This window comes from Podarcis melisellensis, assembly GCF_964234715.1.
Source record: "Podarcis melisellensis genome assembly, chromosome: 3".
NCBI lineage: Eukaryota > Metazoa > Chordata > Lepidosauria > Squamata > Lacertidae > Podarcis > Podarcis melisellensis.
The window spans coordinates 39,964,945-39,975,530 of record NC_138530.1 but is presented as its reverse complement, the minus strand read 5'-3'; the positions used below and the strand labels follow the sequence as shown (position 1 = coordinate 39,975,530).

The 10,586-nt window shown below is 39.0% G+C and overlaps 1 protein-coding gene across 9 annotated transcripts in view; it reads left to right on the top strand.

Moving 5' to 3' along the window:
• BIRC6 (baculoviral IAP repeat containing 6) overlaps positions 1–10,586 on the top strand; it is a 140,963-nt gene that overhangs the window by 109,875 nt on the left and 20,502 nt on the right. The gene's annotated exons all lie outside the window — the stretch shown is intronic.

Here is a 10,586-nt window from a genome sequence, read left to right as displayed (position 1 = left end):
CACAGTTTATCGTTTGAATGGCATGATAAACTGTGTTTAATGAAAATCAGGAGGGAGAGCATATGAGTGTGATTTCGATTGACATCTCAACACCATCAGGAGATCAGTTTGTTACTTTTTAAATAAAAACACCACTTCTCCAAATATAAGTTCTTTCACCCCCCCCTTTTTTTGAGCCGCAGGACTCTCCTCTTTTCTAGAGCAGGTATTGACAAACCAAACGTGCATTTGGTGAGCCATTTTTTAACTTTTTACCATATACTTGCATGGTGGTAGTGCTCCTGTTGTGACTCACCTTGGATCATGCTGCAACCCATCGTTCCATCTTCTAAGTTGCTAAAGGCCCAAGGACAATGCACTTGGGACTATTTAGTTATTTATTTAGTAATGCTTTTAAGTTGCTTTTCTGGGCAACACCATACAACATGGTTTACAGCATTGGAGGGGAAACCCACAATGATGACAACAACCTTGCATTTAAGAATTCATCTGGTTGCTGGATAATGAAATAGTTAAATGTGCAAAAGCTATTTAGCTATAACAGCCTATTGAAGGACTTTTAACATTGTGACCTCATTTTAATTCATGGCAGTCCAAGATTACAGGTTAAAGCTTGTGCGGCAGTGTTGAATGAAGCCAATCAATTATCTACAAAGCAGCTAAAGCAGCATTATGCAACTAAGGTAGCAAATAGCCACCATCTTAAATAACAGCTGGAGCTGTATTCTTGTGACAATTTTGATACTGTTAAAACTCTGGTGAAAGACATTCTACGATAGACAAAGGAAATATTTTTGTAAATGCAGTCAACCCCCATCCAAACATTTGTTTTGTTGCTGTTTTACAAGTAAATCACACGTTTCTCAACATCCAGCAGACCATTTATTACTATGGTATTTGTCCAGTTTTAGTTCTTTATGTCATTTTAACCTTCTATAGATCCTAAGAACATACGTTAGCTTCTGCATAAAATCGGATATTTCCAGAACTTCAGGCAATATTTCATGGCATATGTACATCCAATCAAATGGATTTCATTGCATGATTAGAGGAGTGATAAATTTACATCATGAGCAGTGTATGTTGGGAAATCTGAATATTCTAAGGATTATTTTACATAAGAGTGTACTGTGCAGACATTTCACATTTTCTTGTGTTGGGAAAATTAAGCAGCTGGAATTCAGCACTGACATGGGTAACAGTGTGCCAAAATTTGTAGAGTCCAACCAAGTGCAGTATGGTAAGAGAACAGAATCTGGTTTTAAAATATTTTACCCAAAGAACTAAAACACACTATAACATATTGTAGCAACAAACTTTAGACTGCAATACAAATTCCCAACCCTATCATTGAAATATCTTCTATCTAGATATCTTAGTTTTCTGTGTCTCTGCAAATCACACAAGAAACAATGAAGGCATAAATAAGGCATAGTTATTCTTACACTTTCATTGCTCACCTTAAATCTGTCTGTGCGACCACTCATCACAGTTCAAATGATTACAGTGCTCTTGCCAATCTGCCTCCTTAAATATTAACCACTTGCCAACATTGTTGCAATAATCCATGGCAAATTTTCTAATACTTCTTGTACTTTAGATCTAATTATACCTTACTGAAGAGAATTATTGAATGCCTGTTTTTTAAAGAAGCATAAAGGGTGATTTAGATAAACTTGATGAGAAACAGTAAATTTTAAAAAATAGAATTAAAAGGAATAATTGCACAAATGCCAATAGGCAGGGCAGGGCTGTGAATGTACTCCTGTTCCATGGGAGCGTAGAATGTGATACTGAAAGTAGACTTCTGTTTTCAGTGAATCATTACTCTCATTTTTGGAAAGAAATAAACAAGTTTCAAGTCCCTATGGTTGCTTGAAAGTATGTGGACAAGGGCTGCTGAAATCTCAAAAAACCAGAGGAATTGCCAAATTAGAATTTCAGTAGTTGGGAAGAAGTGTTTCCATGCCCCTTCCCTTTTCTGTGACATTGCAGAATGAATTGTGCAAAATAGGGAAATGATAATTTACACAAACCTAATAAACAGAATGCTAGCCATGCCTTTGAAACTAACAAGTCCCAGTTGTTTTCTTGCAAACAATGATTTGATGCCATTTTCAGAATTGAGCAATTGTTAAAATAATCAGTAGTAAAAAGACACACATCTATAGTACTGTGTTTTTCTAGAAACTGTAGAGACTTTGGTTACAGCACCATGTTTACTTTACTTTACCAGAATTCTTAATTGAAGTTTTTAAAGGAATATAAAGTGATTGCAGCTTTGTCTTATTAAATGGTTCCGGAGTCCTTCCTAATGATGGCAGAAGTGCATTCACCTCACCTAGCTTTTTACTCAACGTTTTGATATTAAAATTGGAATATAGTGGCATTTTTGGCACAGATAGAGCTGCTAAGCTATCTGAAAAGAACGAAAATGTTTCCTTCTTTCTTTTTCCTTTTTCTCTAGTAGATTAATGATGCCCCACCTATCTTGTACAGAGTTCTCTAGGCAAGCTCTTCTTTCAAAAGCAACAGGACTATAGAGTGTTAATTAGACATTTCATAAAAGACTAGCCTCCGGTTGTTGCTTAAATAGAAAAAGCAAAAGGCAGTAGAGCGTGAAGTATTTGGAACTGACACTATAGCCTCTAGCTTAGACTGTGTTCATATATCGTATGTTTGAAAAGGTGCAGTAAGGAAGCAGAAATCAGGAAAGGCTGCAATTCTGAATTATTTGGAAACAAGAAACAGAAGCTTGACATTTGTTAAGAAACGTATTTTCTGAAGTGCTAAATATTTGGCTGTTTTTATAGAACAAGATTGCTATTAAACACTAATAAAATAACGAAATCTGCGCTATCTTTCCTTTTTAAGTACAATGGTCACTATTTTAAATCTTTGGCGTGTTAATGGGATTTTCAGGGATCTAATTAGCTAACAGACCCTAAGGGTTTCAGGCTCATTAGCATTATTGGTTCATGACTATGAAGTCCTCAAGAATGACTGAAGTTAAAACATAGTATTCAGTGGATGGCACAGTTGCTCCAGAAAGATGCTCTTTGGAGATTTTCTTTGCTTTGTGCTGCATAGCACATGTTTTTTGTATTTTTGTAGTATTAGGAATGAATGCCTAACTTAATTTTTGTTTTGTTTGCTTTGGTAAGCATGGATTGTGATGCTTATGCCTTTTGGCACTTGAGGAACAGAGACTTACAAAGAAACCAATCTCTTTTCATTTCATACTTCATTCACTCAAAAATGGTTTTCAGATGAGGCTGGCTGTATTATTCGTAGAGCAATGTTGACGGAGATGTGCAACATTCTGTTAAACAGCATTCAGGTTTTTTTCCTGCTTGGCAGGGGGTTGGACTCGATGGCCCTTGTGGTCTCTTCCAACTCTATGATTCTATGAGGGTTTTTTCTGTTTAAAAGCCTCATCCAAAGCATTACCTTGTGTTGGATAGGTGACTGTTTACTATAGTTGTATGAATTCTGTAGAATCTAGTGACCTTCCAAGGTTAACCCCACCCCCAATTCTGGGAGGCATTTTACTTCTCCACAAAAGTGGTGGTTCTGTAAATTTCATAGGTGGGTGTAAAATTCTAAACTTCCTTTGCGCCCTGAATTTCCTCCCCAAAGATTTCCCTGTGCAGGCTTGAGGGTACAAGTGGGAAAGACTGAATTAGTGAATTAGGGCACTTGACCAGTTCCCCATCTGCTCTTTCAAACCTCTTCCAACACACTGACAGTATACACAATTGAGGCATAAAGAGTGCCTCTAATATCAACCAGTTCTCCCGAAATTCTCAGAAATAGCAGACCTCAACGTTTCTGGGGTGCTTTTGTATTGCAAAAACCAGCCATGGTTTTATAAATGTGGTGTGGGGATTTTTCAAAACATCCCTGTGCGATGCCTTCTGCTTTGACTGAAATTCAGGAGCAGCCATGAAACCTGACCCCAGATTATTAGCAGCACTGGATTTTATTGGGTGGGTGGGTAGCACTTAGTGTGTTTTGCTTTTATTTATGACATATATATCCAGCTCTTTATGACATATATATCCAGCTCTTTTATACCTTTATGCAAAAAGGCTCTCAGAGCCGCTTAGAAAAATCAATACTGTGGTGGCCCCCGTTCTTGGGCTCGCAATCTAAAGATGTGACAAAACAAGGAAAAAGAAATAGGAGGGAGCAGCTATACAGTTCTGTTCATGTAGATTTCTGGCCACCTAGAAGAGCAGCAAATATTGGCAGTTCTGGGTGACCCTTGATAAATAGCAGTCCCTCCTGGTACTTATCCTGGAGCCAGAGCAGGCGACAACATCCAGGTCAGGAGGACAGGGCTGCTCTTGCCCCACATCTCTTCCCTCAGAAAGCTAACCTGATGGCTATTAGAATCCACACAGGAGGAGGCTACATTAGCCAAGGGGACCAGAACCTGGGTGTAGGGTGGGGAAGTGTGTTGCATTGTTCTAGGGTGGAAGTTTTGCCTTGGAAGCTCTTCCTTGCTGAGACTGCAAACTTCATTTAACTTGTTTCCAAGTTGACTTCAACACCTAAATGGTAAAAAGGTGGGAATTAAATCTGCATGAATAAATAGTATAGCGACACTTCATAATGTGGTATGTGGTACAGGAACTGGATTGAGTAAAATAAAAAAAAAGATGGGAAACAATGCATTCGTCGCAGGAAGAATTCACTTTACACTCTTTACGTTAAACTTGACATTACAATGAATGTATATGGCTGCCACTGAAAATGGTACCCCATAGTCCCAACTTGCCTTGTGTTGTGAAGTCATTTTTTCTCTTTTTTTCATTTATATAACATCCACAGCCAGTTATTACAGTTACATGTAGTGGGAGCAAGGAAGTTCAGAACGTCCTGTATTCGGGTAGAAAAAGATTTCTGATGTGGGTTTGGGCAGCATCTGCTTATTTCACATTATCATCTAGTTTATAATTTATGAGATGGTTGTGAGTCATGAGTGGAATAGTGAATAGAAGGAAAACAGGTTTCAACACCCAGTGTAGCTGCTAGAAGTTGTGAGAATTATTTTTTAGACTTAACTTTCCATCAATTCTGTCTCTTGTATTTTTTAATTTTTATTTTAAGTATAATAGGTGATACTGCATGATAGTAATTGTTTGTCTTATTTTCCATTTTGGTTCCATATGCTCTGCTCATCCTGTTCTTTGAGGATATACATTTCAGTGGTATGAAAGGGTTTTTTATTGTCATCTGTAGCCAATTAAGCTATGTTAAATGGTTTGGAAAAAGAATTTAGAGCTGCTCAATATTATCTATTTCATGGTCCATTAGGCTTGGTTATTCTTAGTTTGGAGTCTCCTGGAATGTTCAGGAGAGCAAAAGAATAGTTATGTTTAGAGATGTCTTCTTCTGATGTATTGTTGAAAGCACTGTTCCTGTTCTTACTGATATCTTTAATATACTTTTGTCAAAACTAGTATAAATATCCAAGATTAAATGTAGTGTACTGTCAGTCCCACAGTGAATGAGGAAATAGTGTACAAACTATTTTTATTATATTAGGTAATGTGTAGCTTCGGCCCAACTTCTTTATTATCTTCAGCAGTTCCTGAATGTAAGCTTTGTAAGATACTAAAGCTCTTTATAAATTGAAGTTTGTAAAAACCTTAAATTGCCATGGTACTGTGCTGTGGAGGACAAGAAAGGAGCCATTTGTATGAACTGCTATATCTACCATCTACCAGCAGACAGGCTGTTCAGATTTTTATTTTGTATTGGTTAAGGCTGTTTTCCAACCTCTTCCTCTATCCCTCCAGCTAAATTGTTAGACTTTAGAGAGAATAAAATTCCATGATATTAATGAATGTGCTGTTTTTGAATGAATGCTGTGTTTCGTGTGGGCTTGGATTCTGTGTAGCAGTTGTGGAACTCCCTTCCTACAGAGGTGCACCTTGCAATTCCATTATACAGCTTTCAGCTTGTTGAAGATGGCAGCTGATCACCCTGGCTTTTGACACTTGAGATGTGTATTTTTAGGACCCACCTCATTTTTGTAATGTTATGTTGTTTTAAACCATTTTCTATACAGTGGTACCTCGGGTTACAGACGTTTCAGGTTACAGACTCTTCAGGTTACAGACTCGGCTAACCCAGAAATAGTACATCGGGTTAAGAACTTTGCTTCAGGATGAGAACAGAAATCGTGCTCCGGCAGCAGCAGGAGGCCCCATTAGCTAAAGTGGGGCTTCAGGTTAAGAACAGTTTCAAGCTAAGAATGGACCTCCAGAATGAATTAAGTTCTTAACCCGGGTACCACTGTATTGTGTTTTAATATTAATGTTGTGTTTTAATTGTTGTAACCTGCCCTGGGACCTTAGGGTGGGTGATAAATAACAATAGTAGTATTCACAGGCACTGAATTTTGCTTGCTTTGCATATTCAGGCGTATGGATATAGCTGAGATGTGTTTGTGTGAAATAAGCACTGCAGCATTCTACTAAAGCTGACACAAGTCAGAAAAGAAGGCACATTCTTATGGCTGACATCCTTTCACATTAACCAGCTCACTGCCACCAGGGTCTCTCCTTATGGAAAGACACATACAGACAAGCCCACTGATTGAGATTTTTGGTAGTTCGAAGCAAAGTTTGGCTGGCTTCACTCAAGGTATATCACTGCATAGAATATGAATGATTTCCCATGTTTCTGGCAGCAGCTTACTTCCTGGTTTTTGGACTACTTTACATATGAAGTTTTAGGAAACGATCAGCTTGTATCCAGGAAAGTCCTTATGCTTTCCAGTGTGGTGTAGTGGTTAAGAGCGGTAGTCCTGTAATCTGGGGAACCGGGTTCGCGTCTCCGCTCCTCCACATGCAGCTGCTGGGTGACCTTGGGCCAGTCACACTTCTTTGAAGTCTCTCAGCCCCACTCACCTCACAGAGTGTTTGTTGTGGGGGAGGAAGGGAAAGGAGAATGTTAGCCGCTTTGAGACTCCTTCGGGTAGTGATAAAGCGGGATATCAAATCCAAACTCTTCTTCTTCTTCTTGTGGAAGAACCTCTGCTTGAACAATGGGACTCATCCCTCTGCACAGACATACCCCCCCCCCCAAATAAAATGTTCTGGAGGCTTCTGGAGAAATCCAGGACAGATTTGCAAGGACATATAGAGCAAGGAAAGGGACAGAATGTTCCTTGCGTAAACAGAAGCTATTGCATGAATGTGATCACTTTATTGGATACAGGCCCTAGTTTTAATCTTGAAGAATCTAGGAATGTCATTTGAGTCATTCCTAAATCTAACTGGAAAAGTCTGAAGCCATTGAGGGCTTTATATACCAACAATAGCAAATTTGCAACCTGTGCAGATCTCTGAGCAGAGGTGTTACATGCTGACGGGGTGTCTCATGTCATCAACCATGCTGCAGCATTATGTACTACAAATTGTGCAAACCAGCCCCATGTGACAAAAAGCCCCCTTATTGGACAAAAAGACCAATGTTAAACACTAGTTTGGTACTAGTTCTTGCCATTTATTTAGTGCCCACTATGTGCTGAGCCACAATCACTGCTTCCCCTGTGTAAGCAGGTAAAAGTTAATAAAATAAGCACCACTTAGTGTTAGGGCTTGAGTGATGTGGTGTTTTTAAAAATTATGTATATTTTTATGTGCCTTAAAAGTTTTTTTATATATATTTAGTTTGGGTCTCCTGAATTTTGTAACTGGATTTAATAAAGAGTTGCTTTCACATAGCATTCTGCACCTCAAATGAATGTGTATCTAAAGGCCAGATTTTGTGCCATAAATCAGCATTAATTAAATAGTCCAAAAGCAGGAAGCAAGAAAGGTGACTGTGAAATCTGGATCACGGTGAAATTGACATTGAGAACCCTGAGTTCTTTAGAGCTGTCTTGCTTCTGAAGCCTGGGTATCAATCCAGCACGGTTTTCATTGTGACATTTGCTGGTGTAGCAAGGCTGAACCGTGAAGAAGGAGACAGATTAGCAAGCAACAGATGTGGACAGGGATGCTATGTTTATCTTAGGGAGCTGTCAGTTAGCAATAATGATTCAAACAGAAACAGTATCTTGGAAATGAACAGCCTCATGTAATTTAAAATGTATAATAAATCACATGTAAATAGAATGAAAAAAAGTTTAGAAAGTCTTGCCCGTTTCCAAAGGGCATGAAGCAGCACACAGCAGGCTATCAACTGTAGTCACAATGTGTTTTCTTCTTTCAAGGGCAAGTATAAAGAAAATAAAGACAGATTTCATAATGCCAAATCAAGGTGTCCTAGGGACGTGAGTGGCACTAAACCACAAGTCTCTTGGGTTTGCCGATCAGAAGGTCGGTGGTTCGAATCCCTGCGATGGGGTGAGCTCCTATTGCTCAGTCCCAGCTCCTGCCAACCTAGCAGTTCGAAAGCACGTCAGAGTGCAAGTAGATAAATAGGTGCCGCTCTGGCGGGATTAGTCATGCTGGCCACATGACCCAGAAAAACTGTCTGCAGACAAACGTCAGCTCCCTTGGCCAGTAAAGCGAGATGAGCGCCGCAACCCCAGAGTCGTCTGCGACTGGACTTGTCAGGGGTCCTTTACTTTTACCTTTTTAGTGACAGGAAGAACTGTCAACAATGAGTAAGATTTGCCTAGTTTTAATGCTTTCTAGAAAATTGCACGTTTATGGGCAGCTTTCCTGTGCATGTGCTTCAACCATTTCACTCAACAAGGCAAGGCAATGTGGTGCAGTGACTGGAGTGCTCGACAAGGCCTGGGAAGCATAGGTTCAAATCCCCACTCAGTGATGAAGGTTCATGGGTGACCTTTGGCCAGTCATTCTGTTTCAGTCTAACCTACATCACCAGAAGGCTCTTAAGGACTGATCCTCTTGCTGCTGCTGCCCAGGAGGACTGCCTCTCTCCACCTGGCTTGGGGCAGGCCTGACAGGCTTCACAAGGAGGGCGGCGGCAGCTGCTCAACAGAGAGGGCTCTTTTAAATTGTTTTTAATTTTTATCTGTGTTGTTTGAAATGAGACCATCTTGGCTGTGAGCCCTGGAAGACCTGCACCCTGCCTTGCTGGCCTTTTCCTATCTGGCTTGGGAGAGTGGCATGCTGACTGACTCCAGCTACAAAAGCTGAGGCTGTTGAACAGATTCTTGGGCTGGAGTATTGTTTATGGGAGGTTGAGAGAGCTTGTGGGTATTATTGATAATATTGTTGTATCTTTAGTTTTAGATCTTATGATTTATGTGGAAATTGTTTCCATTTGGTTGTGCACTTTTTGATGTGTTTTATTTATTGTTTATGACTTCTGTTATGTTTGTAATTATGTAAATCTTGTCATGTTGTAAGCTGCCTTGAGCATGGTTTCAACTATGGAAAGGCGGCATACAAATAAAATGAGGATAATGATTAATTTTTTTCAAAGTAACACAAAATAGAAAAATTAATTCTAGTGAGCAACTCTGCTTTGTCCTCGTTCTTAGGAGACTTTGTTCATCAGAGACCATTTTCCTTAGACTGCACCATAAAGAGAATTGAGCATTAGGTCGAGATCCATTGCTTTTAAAAATTACCAGCGTTTGAATTGCCGGTTCAAGTGCTTTCTCTGCTAAATTTCATTTGTTTATGTGTTTTTATAAACGAAGAAGAAGAAAAAACACCTTGACTTGTAGTCTCTTCAGCAGAGGGTACTGCACAGGTCATGACACCAGACAAGCTATATCCATGTACCAATTCCTGTTCAGTGTCTAAGTGAAATGTTGTGTTATGTCCCCATGGCAGCTATTGGTGCCAACAATGCTGTCTTGAAGTTTGAAATGTGCACACTGCTCCAAAATGATTGCCAGCCCCTGTTTCATAGTGAAACAGAAGGTGACTTCAAGATCAAATGTACTAATAAAATAGGAAGTGCTACTGACGGATTCAGCCCTTCTTGAAAATGGAGGTGGTTAGTCTTTTCTGTCCAGCTAAAAAATGGTGTTAGGAACTAATTTACCTTTCCATATTTTGAATTTTATCAGTGTCTTTCTCTAGGGATATAGAAGACTTTCTAATTTCTGAATACAGTATATTAACTACAGTTTTTGTCAACCCCTTCAAATTACTGGCGATTCTTTGTTCACATAAAGTTTAATCTGCTTTTTAAAATGTTGTATGTTGCAATGCCTTGTACTTTATTTCAGATTTAATACTGCTAACCTTAATTTTAATTGGTATTTACCTAAGTAATGTGGCTGTAGATCTAGTAAAACTAGTTTTCATGTAACTGTGTTTGCTTCTAAGATGTTTTCACAAAGCTTATTTGTGTGAAGGTGTGGGTTATTCATGTGAAGTAACAGTCCTATTGTAACTATTCATACTTTCTGTAGATACAGGGTCATTGCTTCCACTGGCATGTAAAGGTTTAGGAAATTGTACATGCAAATGGATAGATTGGGATTCATAGTCATTTTAAATTATTTTATTGTCTTCTAATGAGCACCATTTGCCTTTAGGGTATAAGTAGCTAAGAAGCTGCTCTCCAGATATTGTATGACTCCAACTTCTGTCAATCTCAGCCAGTATGGCCAATAGTTAGGAATAATACACCAT